Below are 19,293 nucleotides of genomic sequence, written 5' to 3'. Positions count from 1 at the left end.
CAGGAATAAGGAGCTCCACAACTGGGAAAGTTTGTGGAAGAAGCCCAGGCCACCACAGAAGCAGGGTGCCATTGTTGAGGGGCGTGCAAGGGGCGTGGCAGCCAATGCAGCCCCTTCCCCATGTGCTGACCCCTACCTCCGTGGGTACTAGGAGGGGCGCCTGCCTGAGCAGGCTTCCCACCTCTCCCACCAAAGCCTCCTCTGGTCGTGCTGGCCCTGGTGGGCCCCATGCACCATCCCCACCAAAGCCTCTTCTGGCTGTGCCAACACTGGTGGGCCCACAGGACACGCCCACCTCTGCACCCACCTGCCGGGGTGGGCACACGTGCTCCGGGGCAGCCTCGGGAGCAGACGCTGGTGGGAGCACATGCAGAGATGGAACTGAAGCCACAGCTGAGCCCCAGGGGCCGCGCAACTAAGGAAGAAGACCTGAAATCTCTCTGCGTGACTATGGGAACCGTGGATTCACCGCCCCCACCCGCTGCTGGCTTTGTAAACTCAGTGCCTGCGGAATGTCTGAATGAACGAGCGCTCCCGCAGCTGAGACAGTCTAGCTTTAGCAGCTGTGGATTTCTGTGGGCATACATGGGAGGGGACTGGACCACATCAGAATCTGAGTTGCCTCCATAGCTCCCACAGTGGGTTCAGGTACACGATTACTGCAGTCCTGAGACCTGACTTCAGTGGATCTGCGTCGGTGGCCTGGTAAAAACAACGCCTGAGAGACACCAGGGCCAACTGCTAGCATATCCATGGTTGAGATGGAGCTGAGGGCAGTTCAAACAAAAGTGTAATTTGTGAGCCAGCACAACAGGTGAAAAGAGACACAACAGAGTATACTCACAGATAAACAGCTCCAGAGGAGGAAAACTCAGTGGCTTCTCTTGCAGGATTGGGAGCACTCCAATCCTGCCTACCTCACACCAAGGACCATAAATACAGCTCAGAAACAGTTCTGGGGGCCTCTACCTCAACAGTTAGGGAGCAGACCCTGACCCTGACAGGGCAGTAACAATCAAAGAGCAAAGGGGAGGCCCCGCTCAATATTCAGGGCAGGCTCAGGTCACCACAACATCAGTCACACCTCCAATCAAGGGGCTAACAGCCAGCATACACTGAGGAAAGATATGGCAGACATCCATAAAAAAAACAGCCCTCACACCAAAAAATATTAAACACACAGAGACTACACAGGGATGTTCCCACATAAAAATAGCCCTCCAAGACAGTCTGAGGGTCAGGCATTGTGAGGAAGAACCCCCAGAGCATTTGCCTTGAAGGCCAGTGGGGTCTGAGTGCAGGAGATCCAAAGGGCTGGGAGAAACAGAGGCTCCACTCTTGGAAGGGGCACACAAGACCTCACATGCATTGGGACCCAGCACAAAGCAGCAATACCTCCATAGCAACTGGGGCTAGACCTAACGAGGGGCCTGGGAGGCTCTTCAGGGGAGGCAGGGGTTGGTTGTAGCTCACTGGGGGCAAAACAATGGTGGTGGAGGCCCCAGAGAATACTGATCAGCATGAGTTCTCCCAGAGGTCCCTATTTCAGCACCAAGACCTGGCTACACTCAATAGCCTATAGGCTCAAAAGCTGGAATGCTCAGGTCAAACAAGCAGCAAGACAGAAACACAGCCCCACCCAAAAGCAGACAGGCTACCTGAAGGCATACTGAGCTCACAGCTACCTCAAAACACACCCCTTGATGCGGCCCTTCCCATCAAAGGGACAAGACCCAGCTCCATCCACCAGATGGCAGGCACCAGTCTCTCCCATGAAGACTGCACAAGCCCCTGGACCAACCTCACCCAACAGGGGGCAGGCACCAGAAGCAAAAGGAACTATGATCCTGAGGCCTATGGAAAGGAGACCACAAACACAGAAAGTTAGACAAAATGAGATGACAAAGAAATATGTTGCAAAAGAAGGAACAAGATAAAAAATCCACAAGAAATAACTAAATGAAGAGGAGAGAGGCAATCTATCTGAAAAAGAATTCAGAGTAATGATAGTAAAGATGATCCAAAATCTCAGGAAAAGAATAGAGGCATGGGTCGAGAAGATAAAAGAAATGTTTAACCAGGAGCTAGACGATTTAAAGAACAAACAGAGATGAACAATACAATAACTGAAGTGAAGAATACACTAGAAGGAATCAAGAGCAGAAAAACTGAGGCAGAGGAACAAATAAGTGAGCTGGAACACAGAGTGGTGGAAATCACTGCCACAGAACATAATAAAGAATGAAAAGAAACAAGGACAGTCTCAGAGACCTCTGGGACAACATTAAATGCACCAACATTTGCAGTATAGGGATACCAGAAGGAGAAGAGAAAGAGAAAGGGCCTGAGAAAATATTTGAAGATATTATAGCTGAAAACTTCCCTAACATAAGAAAGGAAAAACTCACTCAAGTCCAGGAAGCACAGAGAATCCCATACAGGATGAACCCAAGGAGGAACATAGCAAGACACATTAATCAAACTGACAAAATTAAAGACTAAGAAAAACTATTAAAAGCAACAAGGGAAACTCAACAAATAATATGCAAGGGAATCCCCAAAAGGTTATGAGTTGATTTTTCAGCAGAAACTCTGCAGGCCAGAAGGGAGTGGCAGGATATATTTAAAGTGATGAAAGGCAAAAACTTACAACCAAGAATACTCTGCCCAGCAAGGCTCTCATTCACATTCACCAGAGAAATCAAAAGCTTTACGACAAACAAAAGCTGAGAAAATTCAGTGCCACCAAACCAGCTTTACAACAAATGCTAAAAGAACTTCTCTAGGTGGGAAAGAGACCAGCAACTTAAAACAACCTTGTACACATACAGACTGCTATATCAAAATCTCATGGGAACAGCAAACCAAAAAACCACAATAGATAAACACACAAAAAAGAAAAAGCAACCCAAACACAACATAAAAGATAGTTATCAAATCACAAGAGAACAAAAGAGGAAGAGAAGAGAAAAGACCTACAAAAACAAATCTAAAACAATTAATAAAATGGCAATAGGAACACACATATTGATAATTACCTTAAATTTAAATGGATTAAATGCTCTAACCAAAAGACATAGACTGGCTGAATGGATACAAAAGCAAGAGCTGTCTACACATGCTGTCTACAAGAGACCCACTTCAGACCTAGGGACACATACAGAATGAAAGTGAGGGGATGGAAAAAATGTATTCCATGTAATGGAAACCAAAAGAAAGCTGGAGTAGCAATACTTATATCAGACAAAATAGATTTTAAAATAAAGACTGTTATAAGAGACAAAGAAGGAAACTACATAATGATCAAGGGATCAATCCAAGAAGATATAACAATTGTAAATATATATGCACCCAATATAGGAGCACCTCAATATTTAAGCCAAAAGCTAACAGCCATAAAAGGAGAAATTGACAGTAACACAATAACAGTGGAGGACTTTAACACCTCACTTAAACCAATGGACAGATCACTGAGACAGAAAATCAATAAGGAAACACAAGCCTTAAATGACACATTAGACCAGATAGACTTAATCGGTATTTACAGGACAGTCCATCTGAAAGCAGCAGAATACACTTTCTCCTCAAGAGCACATGGAACATTCTCCAGGACAGATCACATACTGGGCCACAAAGTGATCCTCAGTAAATTTAAGAAAACTGAAATCTTATCAAGCATCTTTTCCAACCACAACACTATGAGATTACAAATCAGTTACAGGAAAACAACTGTAAAAAACATAAACACATGTAGGCTAAACAATACACTACTAAATAACCAAGAGATTACTGAAGAAATCAAAGACAAAATCAAACAATACCTAGAGGCAAATGACAATAAAAGCATGATAATCCAAAATTTATGGAATTCAACAAAAGCAGTTCTAAGAGGGAAGTCTACAGCAATACAACCTTACCTCAGGAAACAAGATAAATCTCAAACAACTTAACCTTACACCTCAAGCAACTAGAGAAAGAAGAACAAACAAAAGCCAAAGTTACTAGAAGAGAAGAAATCATAAAGATCAGAGCAGAAATAAATGAAATAGAGACAAAGAAAACAAAAGCAAAGATCAATGAAACTAAAAGTTGGTTCTTTGAAGAGATAAAGAAAATTGATAAACCTTTAGCCAGAGTCAAGAAAAAAAGGGAGAGGACTCAAATCAATAAAATTAGAAAGGAAAAAGGAGAAGTACAAAAGACACCACAGAAATTCAAAGGATCATAAGAGACTTCTACAAGCAACTATATGCCAATAAAATGGACAACCTAAAACAAATGGACAAATTCTTAGAAAGGTACAACCTTCCAAGACTGAACCAGGAAGAAATAGAAAATATGAACAGACCAATCACAAGTACTAAAATTGAAACTGTGATTTAAAAACTTCCAACAAACAAAAGCCCAGGACCAGATGGCTTCACAGGTGAATTCTATCAAACATTTAGAGAAAAGTTAACACCTATCCTTCTCTTTGGAAGTTAAACTATTCCAAAAACTTGCAGAGGAAGGAACACTCCCAAGCTCAGTCTAAGAGGCCACCATCACCCTGATACCAAAACCAGAAAAGGATATCCCAAAAAAAGAAAATTACAGGCCAATAACACCGATGAACATAGACACAAAAATCCTCAACAAAATACTAGCAAACTGAATCCAACAATACATTAAAAGGATCATATACCATGATCAAGTGGGATTTATCCCTGGAATGCAAGGATTCTTCAATACATGCAAATCAATCAATGTGATACACCACATTAACAAACTGAAGAATAAAAATCATATGTTCATCTCTATAGATGCAGAAAAAGTTTTGACAAAATGCAACACCCATTTATGATAAAAATTCTCCAGAAAGTGGGCAGAGAGGGAACCTACCTCAACATAATAGAGGCTATATACAACAAACCCACAGCAACATTATTCTCAAGGGTGAAAATTTGAAAGTATTCCCTCTAAGATCAGGAACAAGACAAGGATGTCCATTCTTGCCACTATTATTCAACATAGTTTTGGAAATTGTCCTAGCCATGGCAATCAGAGAAGAAAAAGAAATACAAGGAATCCAAACTGGAAAAGAAGAAGTAAAACTGTCACTGTTTGCAGATAACATGATACTATACATAGAAAATCCTAAAGATGCTACCAGAAAACTACTAGAACTTATCAATGAATTTGGTAAAGTTTCAGGATACAAAATTAATACACAGATATCTCTGGCATTCCTACACACTAACAACACAAGATCAGAAAGAGAAATTAAGAAAAAAATCCCATTTACAACTGCATCAAAAATAATAAAATATCTAGGAATAAATCTAAGGAGACAAAAGACCTATTATTCAGAAAACTTTAAGATAATGATGAAAAAAATCAAAGATGACAGAAACAGATGGAGAGATATACAATGTTCTTGGGTTGGAAGAGTCAATATTGTGAAAATGACTATACTACCCAAAGGAATCTACAGATGCAATGCAATCCCAATCAAATTACCAATGGCATTTTTCACAGAATTAGAACAAAAAATTGTACAATTTGTATGGAAACACAAAAGACCCCAAATAGCCAAAGCAATTTTGAGAGAGAAAAACAGAGCTGCAGGAATCAAGCTCCCTGACTTAAGACTACACTACAAAGCTACAGTAATCAAAACAGTATGGTACTGGCAAAAAAAAAAAAAACACAAAACCCCAGAAATATAGATCAACAGAACAGGATAGAAAGCCCAAGATAAACCCACGCACATATGGTTACCTAATCTATGACAAAGGAGGCAAGAATATACAATGGAGAAAAGACAGTCTCTTCAAAGTGGTGCTGGGAAAACAGGACAACTACATGTAAACAAATGAAATTAGAACATTCCCTAACTCCACACACAAAAATAAACTCAAAGTGGATTAAAGACCTAAGTGTAAGATCAGATGCTATAACACTCTTAGAGGAAAATAGAGCCAGAAAACTCTCTGACATAAATCACATCAATAACTTTTTCAAGCCTAGAGTAATGGAAATAAAAATAAACAAATGGGATGTAATTAAACTCAAAAGCTTTTGCACAGCAAAGGAAACCATAAACAAAATGAAAAGACAACCCACAGAATGGGAGAAAACATTTGTAAATGAAGCAACCAATAAGGGAGGCAGCTCTATGTCAATAAAACAAACAACCCAATCAAAAAATGGGCAGAAGATCTAAATAGACATTTCTCCAAAGAAGACATACAGATGGCCAAGAAGCACATGAAAAGATGCTTAACATCACTAATTATTAGAGAAATGCAAATCAAAACTACAATGAGATATCACCTCACACTGGTCAGAAAGTCCATCATCAAAAGGTCTAAAAACAGTAAATGCTGGAGAGGGTGTGGTGAAAAGGGAACCCTCCTACACTGTTGGTGGGAATGTAAATTGGTACAGCCACTGTGGAGAACAGTATAGAGGTTCCTTAAAAAACTAAAAATAGAGCTACCATATAATCCAGCAATCCCACTTCTGGGCATATACCTGGAGAAGACCATAATTCAAAAAGATACAGTCCCCCTAATGTTCACTGCAGCACTATTTACAATAGCCAAGACATGGAAGCAACCTAAATGTCCACCTATGGAGGAATGGATAAAGAACATGTGGTACAAAGCAGCCGCATAGCACAGGGAGATCAGCTCGGTGGTTTGTGACCACCTAGAGGGGTGGGATAGGGAGGGTGGGAGGTAGGGAGGGAGGGAGGGAGACACAAGAGGGAAGAGATATGGGAACATATGTATATGTATAACTGATTCACTTTGTTATAAAGCAGAAACTAACACACCATTGTAAAGCATTTATACTCCAATAAAGATGTTAAAAAAAAAAAAAAGAACATGTGGTACATATATACAATGGAATATTACTCAGCCATAGAAAAGAGTGAAATAACACCATTTTCAGCAACATGGATGGACCTAGAGATTGTCATACTGAGTGAAGTAAGTCAGATAGAGAAGAACAGATACCGTGTGATATCGCTTATATGTGGAATCTAAAAAAAATGGTACAAACGAACTTATTTACAATACAGAAATAGAGTTACAGATGTAGAAAACAATCTTATGGTTACTGGGGGAGGGGAGAGGGATAAACTGTGAGACTGGGATTGACATATACATACTAATATATATGAAATAGATAACTAATAAGGACCTACTGTATAGCATAGGGAACTCTACTCAATAGTTTGTAATGACCTATATGGGAAAAGAATCTAAAAAGAAGTGGATATATGTATATGTATAACTGATTCACTTTGCTGTACAGCAGAAAGTAATACAACACTGTAAATCAACTATACTCCAATAAAAAATTTTAAAAATAATGAGGAGGGAGGGAACCCACTGTAATAGTTTTCAAGAACAACTCAGCTTTGTAAAAATCATCTTACTGGCAAGTCCCTAGAATTTGTTGTTGTTGCATGAAGTTTCCATAACTGGGCAAGAATAAGGAGCTTAAATTAAGATTGTCAGCTATTCTTAAAAGATATTTTCAGGTCAGTGAGATTCCCAGGCCCAAGAATAGTATCCATGAAACTGTAAGAAGTACCACATCACTGCCCTGTGGTTCTCAACCTTAAGTTATATCATGGGGCTATAACTGTCCCGCTCATGACTTCTAAGAGTGGGAAGCAAAGTGATTTGAGGATTACAAAAGAAAGCCACTCTACTCATGAGAGGAGGAAGTCAAGTGTGACAGGTAGATATAAGTATTCTTAGAAACAGGCTCACATGATTTGTGTAGAAGTTACGAAGAGCTGTTAGTGAAATCTAGTGTTTTTCAATCTCTCTGGATGAAGCGTAAAAACGTCCTCACCTCCAGGATGAGTGGAAGTCTTCCTACATTATATCTGAGTTAATTTGGGAACCGTGCATCTTCTTCCAGAGAGATTGCCTTTGTCTTTACAGTTTTAATGGTTCTTGAGCTTTGGAGTTGAGTCCAAAAGTGGCAAAGTGAAAAAAATCATCAGTCTAGGGATCAAAAAACCAATTTCAGACCTAGTTATGCCACCTACAAGTGGTCTTGTGGGGCCACTGGATCTCAATTGAATCTCAAAATTCTGATGTTTTAAAATTGGGACATTACTCACCACTCCTGTTAGACTGCTCCTGCTAAATGATGCTGTGTGGATCCAGAAACAATGTGCAAACACCGAACTAATATTTTAATAGAGCTATATAAATATAAGCATCAGTACTAGTGATGGCCAAAGAGAGGCGTGTTAAGACGATATCTGTTTAGGAGAGGAAACGAGGTTGTGAAGTTGATATTAATGATCTTTGAGGGCCTTGGTGAATGGTACAAATAATGAGAAATTGGAAGGTTTGAATTTTCCTCTTAAGAATTGAAATTCTGGCAGGACACAGTTGTCAGGTTTTCCAACTTAATGAACCTGCAACTTTGCTGTGGTAATAGAAAGCTAATTTTATAGATTGGTCTTGAATTTTAATGATTCACAAAAGAAGTGTTTTAAAGATTACTGTAGCTAAGAAGCTAATGTCTGAAGTCTTGCATCAGATTGAGTACTGCTTCCCTTTTTCTGGTGATCAGCGTCTGGTTGGTCTAGGCGACAGCAATCATAACTGTTCCCTCATGTTTACAGTCAGAATATCAGCATGATGACATCAGACTGGGTGACAAGGTCCATGTAGATTGGTTGGGAAGAGAAACCACACAAATTGAGACTCATTAAATTTACCAAATAGAAATCAGAACATGTTATCTCCTTACCAACATAAGCTCCCTCCCCTTACTTTTCTTCTAGGTACATAAAAGTGCAATTATTTCTGAACTTTTTATCTCCCTCCCTGGCTCTATCATCCGAACAGCTGTCAAGATCTAGATATTTTTGCTGCAGATCCTTTTTGCATTCTTCTCCAAAGAGAGAGAGGACCCAAAGGACTCACACTATCTATCGTGATCCAGCCTTGAGCTCAGACACAGATAGCATCTAGAAGTCTAGCTTCTGTTGGACTGTGAGGAATTCAATAGACCAATGAACTGAGCTTGGAGACGACTCCCAAATTCTTGTTTCCACTGTGAGCCCCTTCTGGTCATCCTGGCCATCACTGTCTTGCAATGACCTTTTCAGCACCCTCCCTCCTCTTCTACCTCACAAGAATATTCCCTTCTGTTTGTGTCGACTCCCTACTTGACTCTTGTCTTAAAGAGTTTAGACCCTCCACCAACAGATAAGTCCTTTCATTCTTGCCTACTGAGTTCCTCCAGGAACTGTGGCAGGTTTGACCACAGAAGTGGTTTTGTCCATAACTTCAGCTATTCATTCCTGCTTCAAGGGTCTGAGAGAAAGTCAGCTGGATGTTCTCCATTCTCACTTTATAGTGTTTGATCTTACTCTAGTTTCCTGGCGTCCTCCTCCTTTCCTTCCCTAGGCCCATCACCAAATACTATGCCTGGTTTTCTGTGAATAAGAATTTAGGGTGGGGTAAGGGTGGTAATATTACAAATGACCCAACAATATAACTGTTCTAAGTGTTTTCCCAGCAGTTAAAAGACATGTGGTTACCAACTCCAAAAACAACGAAAACCAAATCTAAATTGCTGAATCTAAACTCTGTCACTGTAATCAGCATAACTTGGTCCTTCAAGCTCTTCCTGTCCCGGGCAAGTACTTGGGAAATTCAATATCCTCCCCTGGAGCAGCGCTGTCTGCACTACTCCTCTGGACACTGTAAGAACAGCATCTATGTTTCCAGGCCCTGCCCTGTGGCCACTTTAGCCTATGTACCGGTGTTATACCCACTGTGTGCCCAGGGCACTTCCTCTCAAGTTCTTCCTTCCCTGTTCCTGCTGCTGCACTAAGATCCTGCATGCCGGAGGCCATTCTCCAAAGAAAGGTTTGGAGAACAAGTCTTGTTGCAATCAAAGCCAAGCTGTAGGCTTGGGCCACAGCACAAAAGCTGGTTCTCCTGTTTACCCATTGTAATATTCACACCTATAAGCTGAACAAAATCATTCTCATCTTGCAGTGTTATCATAAGGATTTAATGAGCCAATGTACTAAAAGGCCCTTAACATGGGGTATGGCACTTGGAAATGTCTTAATAAGTAATATGAGTCATTGACATGGTCATCAAGGGAGACAGTAGACAGCAGTGTTTGAGCACAGACTCTGGAGTCAGACACTCCAGGCTTGAATCTTGTCTCTGCAACTTATTAACTCTGTGACCTTGCATAAGTTATTTAACCTATCTCTTTCTTCATCTGAAAAACAAGATGATAATGATGACGATTGTGACAATGATTACGATGGTTATGATGCTGATGGTGATGTTGATGATGATAAAACTCATCTCACTAGTTTGTTACGGGGATTAAGAGAGCAAATACACGTAAAATGCTTAAAAGAGTGCCTGACACATATATATTAAGTGTTAGATCCTATTGCTACTACTCTTGTTGTTGTTGTTATCTCAATAGATGGTAGAGGGCTCAGCTACTGCTCTCCCCAAGGATGCAAGCGCATGTTCTCTTCTGAATCAGATTTTCTCCATTCTGCACTGCTGCATTCTGTCCCGCTAACCCTCTTCACTACACCACCACCACCACCACTAGAGAATAATTCAGGAAGCCTCAAACCACCTACATTTCCACTCCTAAGAAGTACAACACCCAAGGACTACAGCAGATATTCTCTACCCACATTTGTATCCACCCCAACATCAAACACAGAGCACCTCTTGGGCACTGAAGTGGGAACTCACACAAATTTAACTGAGCATTTCTTCCTTCGGTAGGGCTCCCAATGCTCAAAGGTGAAGGACTCTTTCATCCCATAATTTGTTTCTGTTTTATCCTAGCCAGGTGACTGAAGCTCCATTTCCACTCCCACCCTCCACATTCATCTGTTTCTTTTCTACCTAAAGACACAAGGAAGATAAAGAGGGCCACAGTGCCCTCAGAATGGATTCTAATTGCATTGCTAGCCTTCCTTTCACCTAATTCCTGTTTAAAGCTTTGGTGTTGCACAGACAGAGCTTCTTTAACATGCAGTATAGATTAAGAGCAAGAAAATTTCATCAACAGAGCATTAAACTTAAATATCTAAATGCAAAAGGGCTGGAAATTCAACCTAATTAAAAGAGCTGAACACAGAGTCACAATTAAACAGTGAGAGAATTATGGAAAAGTAAATATTTACACACACATTGTACACTTATTAGGGTTTACAAAGAAATGCTTCTCATCTGCACAGCTTTCCTTTGTAATGATATTGTTATGAGGCAATAAATGTGGTTATAGTTAATAACAAATGTTAAATGGCATAATTCATCCAGAAGCCTCACTAATTACTGCAGAAGCACAAAGCAAATGCACAGCATCATATGGGAGGTCTTTCTTATCTGTTAGTTTATAAACTGCAAAAAAAGAAAGGTCCCTTGTAGAAACAGAAATGCTTAGAGTAAAAGCCTTAGATATTTAAATGAAAAATTTAAACACTGTAAAATTACAACAAGCTTCCCCTCCTAGAGAGTTCATGCTTCATTCAGAGAAAACAAATTGGCCTAAATGAGTTTGAGTTAACTTGGCCACTCTGGTGATAATCATTTTCTAAATTAGTTGAGGTAGAATGCTCCATATTTTAAACATTACATGCTGTGTTTACAATGATGCTTACCATCAAATATTTCATTTTCCTTCAGTCCAATCCTTCTCTCCTTACAAGGGGGAGGGAGAGCAGAGCATAATGTCACCTAAACCAATTTTCTTTTACAAAGATTATGTAGAGAAGAGGTGGGAAATACAAATGCTTAATTTTTCATAATAAATTTGGGAAGGCTGAATAGAAAAACTAAAATCAAGAGGCATCTTTTGTTTTCCTCACAAAAGCTTAAAACCTGGATAATCACTGTGACACTCCCTACCCTCTTAACATAGTTGACTTTCATTCTACTCTGTAATGTTGTTCAGTTGTTTTCTCCACTTCCATGTTGTCTTTTTGTAAATTGAAGCACAGTTGATTTACAGTATTATATTAGTTTCAGGTGCACAGCATAGTGATTCAGTATTTTTACAGATAACACTCCATTAAAAATTACAAGATAATGGCTATAATTCCCTGTGCTATGGCATTAAGAGACACTTTTATGTTGTCTTAATAGTGGTGCCCTTTGAAATGTTTGCAATTGATCTGCACTATATTTTAGAAAGCTTTACTTCTTGGATTTAATTTCTATTGGTATTCAAGACCGAAGAGCTACCTTTCCATCTTGATTCAAATAAAATCAGATCGCTTAGGTTAAAACAGCAATATTTTCCGAAGTTTTTAGTTGTACAAACACACATATGCACACACAGGCATACACAGAACATACAATGAGAGAGAGAGAGAAAACGCAAGGAGGATGTTGTTTGAGACAGAAACAAAGAGAAAGAGAGACAAACAGTGCCTTTAGTTTTCTATGAAATAGAAACCATTATACCAAACCTCAATTTCTTCACAATGTTAAATTGTCCCTTTTTATTGTGGAAAGCCTGGTGGCCAAGTGATTTTTTTAAAATCTTTGAGTAGGACCACCTTGAGTCTCTTTCTTTTTTGGTTCTCTAAAGAATAACTTCCCCAATAAAATAAAAACTTAACAATAAAAATCAATGTGTATCCATCACTATAATGGTTTGAATCAAGGGAGAATATTTTTTTCCTTCCATATTATCTTTTGGAACAATTTGGGAAGAAATCTGCTTAGGAAAAAGGCAGAGAGAGATTATTCTAGGGATAGAGAGAATGGACTAGACCAATGCTTCTCAAACTTCCGTGTACACATGCATCACCTGGGGATCTTTTTAAAGGACAGATTCTGACTCAAGAGGTCTGCAGTAGACCTGCATCCTGCATATCTAATAAGCTCCCAAGTGATATCAGTGCTGTTGCCTATGGACCACACTGTGAGCAGTGAAGGCCCAGAGGACCACTGGCAGTCTCATCTAAATCTGGTACCATAAACAGTTCTGCTCCACTCATCAGTTGCAGAGTTCTGCAAAAGGAAGCAAAGTGAGAGTTCATATTGAGCCTTAAATTAGCAAGCTGTAAGGGTACTTAAGGGGAACCCTGATTTACTTCCCATCCTGTGGTGTTCTATAGTATCACATAGAAACCATTCCAGATGGCTGAAAAAGTATGTTTGTAACAAACTCCTTTGAAGACAGTCTGCAACATTGCTTGGTAAGTTAATTCCGTTTTTAATAACCTCTATCATATTAGGCAAATAGTCCCTTTGCTGTATCACCAGCTAATTCTTTATCTCCAGATCTCATTAAGGCAGAAAATTTCTCTAAATGATACCCTTTTATAAACTCAAAAACTATTCACTAATTTATACTCTCATGGTTTCCATTCTTTACTAAGCTATCTCAGATGGTTTAGACTTTTCTCAATAGGACATTTTCCAACCTTTTAATCATTTGGGTAATCTTATCCAAGTGATGTCATCCCCTGCCCGCCGTCCCCCCACCCAGAGTAATTTACTCTATCTTCAGTTCAAAAACATCCATCCTCTTTGTTTTCATTCTTTCAATCCCTAATGGCCCACATTTCTTCAAGGATTTCTATATCAGCTTTATGGATTGTTATCATCTTAAGATCTTTTGGTGAGTAACTGCCAAAATCTCAGTGTTGTTAAGTTATTCATTTGTAAAGTAAGAGACAACAATTAGGAGTCAAAATTATCATCATGTTGTACCTCTGATGTTCTGTGCTTTGCTGTTCGCCTCTGAAATAACCTAATTATTTTCTAAATAGTTGGTAAATTATCCACATACAAGACACATGAACTAAACTAAATTATAGGTACTTTTAAAAGAAAAAAATGATTTCTTATATTTAGTTTTACTGAAATATAATTAATATATAATATACTGCAAATTTATAAATATATGATTTGATGAGTTTTTACCATCTTAACCATTTTTTTTAACATCTTTATTGGAGTATAATTGCTTTACAATGATGTATTAGTTTCTGCTGTATAACAAAGTGAATCAGCTATACATAAACATATATACCCATATCCCCTCCCTCTTGCATTTCCCTCCCAGCCTCCCTATCCCACCCCTCTAGGTGGAGATAAAGCACTGAGCTGATGTCCCTGTGCTATGTGGCTGCTTCCCACTAGCTATCTATTTTACATTTGGTAGTGTATATATGTCCATGCCACTCTCCCACTTCGTCATGGCTTACCCTTCCCCCTCCCTGCATGCTCAAGTCCATTCTCAACGTCTGTGTCTTTATTCCTGTCCTGCCCCTAGGTCATTCAGAACCTTTTTTTATTTTTTTAGATTCCATATATATGTGTTAGCATATGGTATTTGCTTTTATCTTTCTGACTTACTTCACTCTGTGTGACAGGCTCTAGGTCCATCCACCTCACTACATACAACTCAATTTCATTTCTTTCTATAGCTGAGTAATATTCCATTGTATATATGTGCCACATCTTCTTTATCCATTCATATGTTGATGGACACTTAGGTTGCTTCCATGTCCTGGTTACTGTAAATTGAGATGCAATGAACATTGTGGTACATGACTCGTTTTGAATTATGGCTTTCTCAGGGTATATGCCCAGTAGTGGGATTGCTGGGTCATATGGTAGTTCTATTTTTTGTTTTTTAACGAACCTCCATACTGTTCTCCATAGTGGCTGTATCAATTTACATTCCCACCAATAGTGCAAGAGGGTTCCCTTTTCTCCACACCCTCTCCAGCATTTATTGTTTGTAAATATTTTCATGATGTCCATTCTGACCGGTTTGAGGTGATACCTCATTGTAGTTTTCATTTGCATTTATCTAATGATTAGTGATGTTGAGCATCCTTTCATGTGTTTGTTGGCAATCTGTGTATCTTCTTTGGAGAAATCTTAGATCTTCTGCCCATTTTTGGATTGGGTGGTTTGTTTTTTTGATATTGAGCTGCATGAGCTGCTTGTATATTTTGGAGATTCATCCTTTGTCAGTTGCTTCATTGGCAAATATTTTCTCCCATTCTGAGGGTTGTCTTTTCGCCTTGTTTATGGTTTCCTTTGCTGTGTAAAAGCTTTAAGTTTCATTAGGTCCCATTTGTTTATTTTTGTTTTTATTTCCATTACTCTAGGAGGTGGGTAAACAGGGATCTTGCGGTGATTTATGTCATAGAGTGTTCTGCCTATGTTTCCCTCTAAGAGCTTCATAGTGTCCGGCCTTACATTTAGGTCTTTAATCCATTTTGAGTTTATTTTTCTGTATGCTGTTGTGGGGTGTTCTAATTTCATTCTTTTACATGTAGCTATCCAGTTTTCCCAGCACCACTTACTGAAGAAGCTGTCTTTTCTCCACTGTATATTCTTGCTTCTTTAATCAAAGATAAGGTGACCATATGTGCATGGGTTTATCTCTGGGCTTTCTATCCTGTTCCATTGATCTATATTTCTGTTTTTGTGCCAGTACCATACTGTCTTGATTACTGTAGCTTTGTAGTATAGTCTGAAGTCAGGGAGCCTGATTCCTCCAGCTCTGTTTTTCTTTTTCAAGATGGCTTTGGTGATTTGGGGTCTTTTCTGTTTCCAAAGAAATTGTGAAATTTTTTGTTCTAGTTCTGTGAAAAATGCCAGTGGTAGTTTGATAGGGATTGCATTGAATCTGTAGATTGCTTTGGGTAGTAGAGTCATTTTCACAATGTTGATTCTTCCAATCCAAGAACATGGTATATCTCTCCATCTATTTGTATAATCTTTAATTTCTTTCATCAGTGTCTTATCTGCATACAGGTCTTTTGTCTCCCTAGGGTAGGTTTATTCCTAGGTATTTTATTCTTTTTGTTGCAGTGCAATATGGGAGTGTTTCCTTAATTTCTCTTTCAGATTTTTCAGCATTAGTGTATAGGAATACACGAGACTTCTGTGCATTAATTTTATATCCTACTACTTTTCCAGATTCATTGATTAGCCCTAGTAGTTTTCTGGTGGCATCTTTGGGATTCTCTATGTATAGCAACATGTCATTTGCAAACAGTGACAGTTTTACTTCTTCTTTTCCGATTTGGATTCCTTTTATTTCTTTTTCTTCTCTGATTGCCATGGCTAAAACTACCAAAACTATGTTGAATAACAGTGGTGAGAGTGGGCAACCTTGTCTTGTTCCAGATCTTAGTGGAAATGGTTTCAGTTTTTCACCATTGAGGAAGATGTTGGCTGTGGGTTTGTCATATATGGTCTTTATTATGTTGAGGTAAGTTCCCTCTATGCCTACTTTCTGGAGGGTTTTTATCATAAATGGGTGTTGAATTTTGTCAGAAGCTTTTTCTGCATCTATTGAGATTATCATATGGTTTTTCTCCTTCAATTTGTTAATATGGTTTATCACAATGATTTGCGTATATTAAAGAATCCTTGCATTCCTGTGATAAACCCCACTTGATAATGGTGTATGATCCTTTTAATGTGCTGTGGATTCTGTTTGCTAGTATTCTGTTGAGGATTTTTGCGTCTATGTTGATCAGTGATATTGGTCAGTAGTTTTCTTTTTCTGTGACATCTCTATCTGGTTTTGGTATCAGGGTGTTGGTGGCCTCGTAGAATGAGTTTGGGAGTGTTCCTCCCTCTGCTGTATTTTGGAGAGTTTGAAAAGGATAGGTGTTAGATCTTCTCTCAATGTATGACAGAATTCACCTGTGAATCCATCTGGTCCTGGGCTTTTGTTTGTTGGAAGATTTTTAATCACAGTCTCAATTTCAGTGCTTGTGATTGGTCTGTTTATAGTTTCTATTTCTTCCTGCTTCAGTCTCAGAAGGTTGTGCTTTTCTAAGAATTTGTCCATTTCTTCCAGGATGTCCAATTTATTGGCATATAGTTGCTTGTAGTAATCTCTTATGATCCTCTGTATTTCTGCAGTGTCAGTAGTTACTTCTCCTTTTTCATTTCTAATTCTATTGATTTGAGTCTTCTCCCTTATTTTCTTGAAGAGTCTGGCCAGTGTTTTATCAATTTTGTTTATCTTCTCAAAGAACCAGCTTTCAGTTTTATTGATCTTAGCTATTATTTCCTACATTGCTTTTTCATTTATTTCTGATCTTACCTTTATGATTTCTTTCCTTATTCTAACTCTGGGTTTTTTTGTTCTTCTTTCTCTAATTGCTTTAGGTATAAGGTTAGGTTGTTTATTTGAATGTTTCTTGTTTCTTGAGGTAGTACTGTATTGCTATAATCCTTCCTCTTAGAACTGCATTTGCTGCATCCCATAGGTTTTGGGTCATCGTGTTTTCATTGTCATTTGTTTCTAGGTATTTTCTGATTTCCTCTTTGATTTCCTCAGTGATCTCTTGGTTATTTAGTAGTGTTTTGTTTAGCCTCCATGAGTTTGTATTTTTTACAGATTATTTCCTGTAATTGATATCTAGTCTCATAGTGTTGTGGTCAGAAAAGATACTTGATATGATTTCAATTTTCTTAAATTTACCAAGGCTTGATTTGTGACACAAGATATGATCTATCCTTGAGAATGTTCCATGAGCACTTGAGAAGAAAGTGTTTTTGTTATTCTGTTTTTGTTGTTATTCTGTTTTTGTTGGATGGAATGTCCTATAAATATCAATTAAGTCCATCTTGTTTAATGTATCATTTAAAGCTTGTGTTTCCTTATTTATTTTCATTTTGGATGATCTGTCTGTTGGTGAAAGTGGGGTGTTAAAAACCCCTACTATGACGTGTTACTGTCGATTTCCCCTTTTATGGATATTAGCATTTGCCTTATGTATTGAGGTGCTCCTTTGTTGGATGCATAAATATTTACAATTGTTATATCTTCTTCTTGGATTGATCCCTTGATCATTACGTTGTGTCCTTCTTTGTCTCTTGTAATAGTCTTTAGTTTAGAGTCTATTTTGTCTGATATGAGAATTGCTACTCCAGCTTTCTTTTGATTTCCATTTGCATGGAATATCTTTTTCCATCCCCTCACTTTCAGCTTGTATGTGTTCCTAGGTCTGAAGTGGGTCTCTTGTGGACAGCATATATACAGGTCTTGTTTTTGTATCCATTCAGCCAGTCTATGTCTTTTGGTTGGAGCATATAATCCATTTACATTTAAGGTAGTTATCGATATGTGTGTTCCTATTACCATTTTCTTAACTGTTTGTGTTTGTTATTGTAGGTCTTTTCTTTCTCTTGTGTTTCCTGCCTAGAGAAGTTCCTTTAGCATTTGTTGTAAAGCTGGTTTGGTCGTGCTGAATTCTCTTAGCTTTCGCTTTTCTGTAAAGGTTTTAATTTCTCCATTGAATCTGAATGAGATTCTTGCTGGGTAGAGTAATCTTGGTTGTAGGTGTTTCCCTTTCATCACTTTAAATATGTCCTGCCACTCCCTTCTGGCTTGCAAAGTTTCTGCTGAAAGATCAGCTGTTAACCTTATGGGGATTCCCTTGTATGTTATTGGTTCCTTTTCCCTTGCTGCTTTTAATATTTTTTCTTTGTATTTAATTTTTGATAGTTTGATTAATTTGTATCTTGGCGTGTTTCTCCTTGGATTTATCCTATATGGGAGTCTCTGTGGTTCCTGGATTTGATTGACTATTTCCTTTCCCATGTTAGGGAAGTTTTCAACTCTAATCTCTTCAAATATTTTCGTAATCCCTTTCTTTTTCTCTTCTCCATCTGGAACCCCTATAATTCGAATGTTGGTGCACTTAATATTGTCCCAGAGGTCTCTCAGACTGTCCTCAATTCTTTTCATTCTTCTTTCTTTATTCTGCTCTGTGGTAGGTATTTCCACTATTTTCCCTTCCAGGACATTTATCCGTTCTTCTACCTCAGTTATTCTGCCATTGATTCCTTCTAGAGAATTTTTAATTTCATTTATTGTGTTGTTCATTATTGTTTGTTTGCTCTTTAGTTCTTCTAGGTCCTTGTTAAACATTTCTTGTATTTTCTCCATTCTGTTTCCAAGATTTTGGATCATCTTTACTATCATTATTCTGAATTCTTTTTCAGGTAGACTGCTTATTTCCTCTTCATTTGTTTAGGCTGGTGGGTTTTTACCTTGCTCTTTCATCTGCTATATATTTCTCTGTCTTCTCATTTTGCTTAACTTACTGTGTTTGGGGTCTCCTTTCTGCAGGCTGCAGGATCATAGTAGTTCCTGTTCTTTTTGTTGTCTGCCCCCATTGGGTAAGGTTGTTTCAGTGGGTTGTGTAGGCTTCCTGGTGGAGGGGACTGGTGCCTGTGTTCTGGTGGATGAGGCTGGGTCTTGTCTTTCTGGTGGGCAGGA

General features: G+C 38.7%; 1 long non-coding RNA gene across 1 annotated transcript in view; it reads left to right on the top strand.

The window, feature by feature from the left end:
- LOC309633133 overlaps positions 1-17,559 on the top strand; it is a 452,881-nt gene extending 435,322 nt beyond the window's left edge. The window contains exon 3 of the long non-coding RNA XR_014247332.1: positions 15,804-17,559. This is a non-coding gene — a long non-coding RNA (uncharacterized lncRNA). The remainder of the gene's footprint in view (positions 1-15,803) is intronic.
- Positions 17,560-19,293: the final 1,734 nt, after the last annotated feature.

This window comes from Balaenoptera borealis (genome assembly GCF_965194805.1).
Source record: "Balaenoptera borealis genome assembly, chromosome: 8".
Taxonomy (NCBI): Eukaryota; Metazoa; Chordata; class Mammalia; order Artiodactyla; family Balaenopteridae; genus Balaenoptera; species Balaenoptera borealis.
The sequence above is the reverse complement of the archived record's forward strand: the minus strand, read 5'-3'. Positions and strand labels throughout refer to the sequence as shown.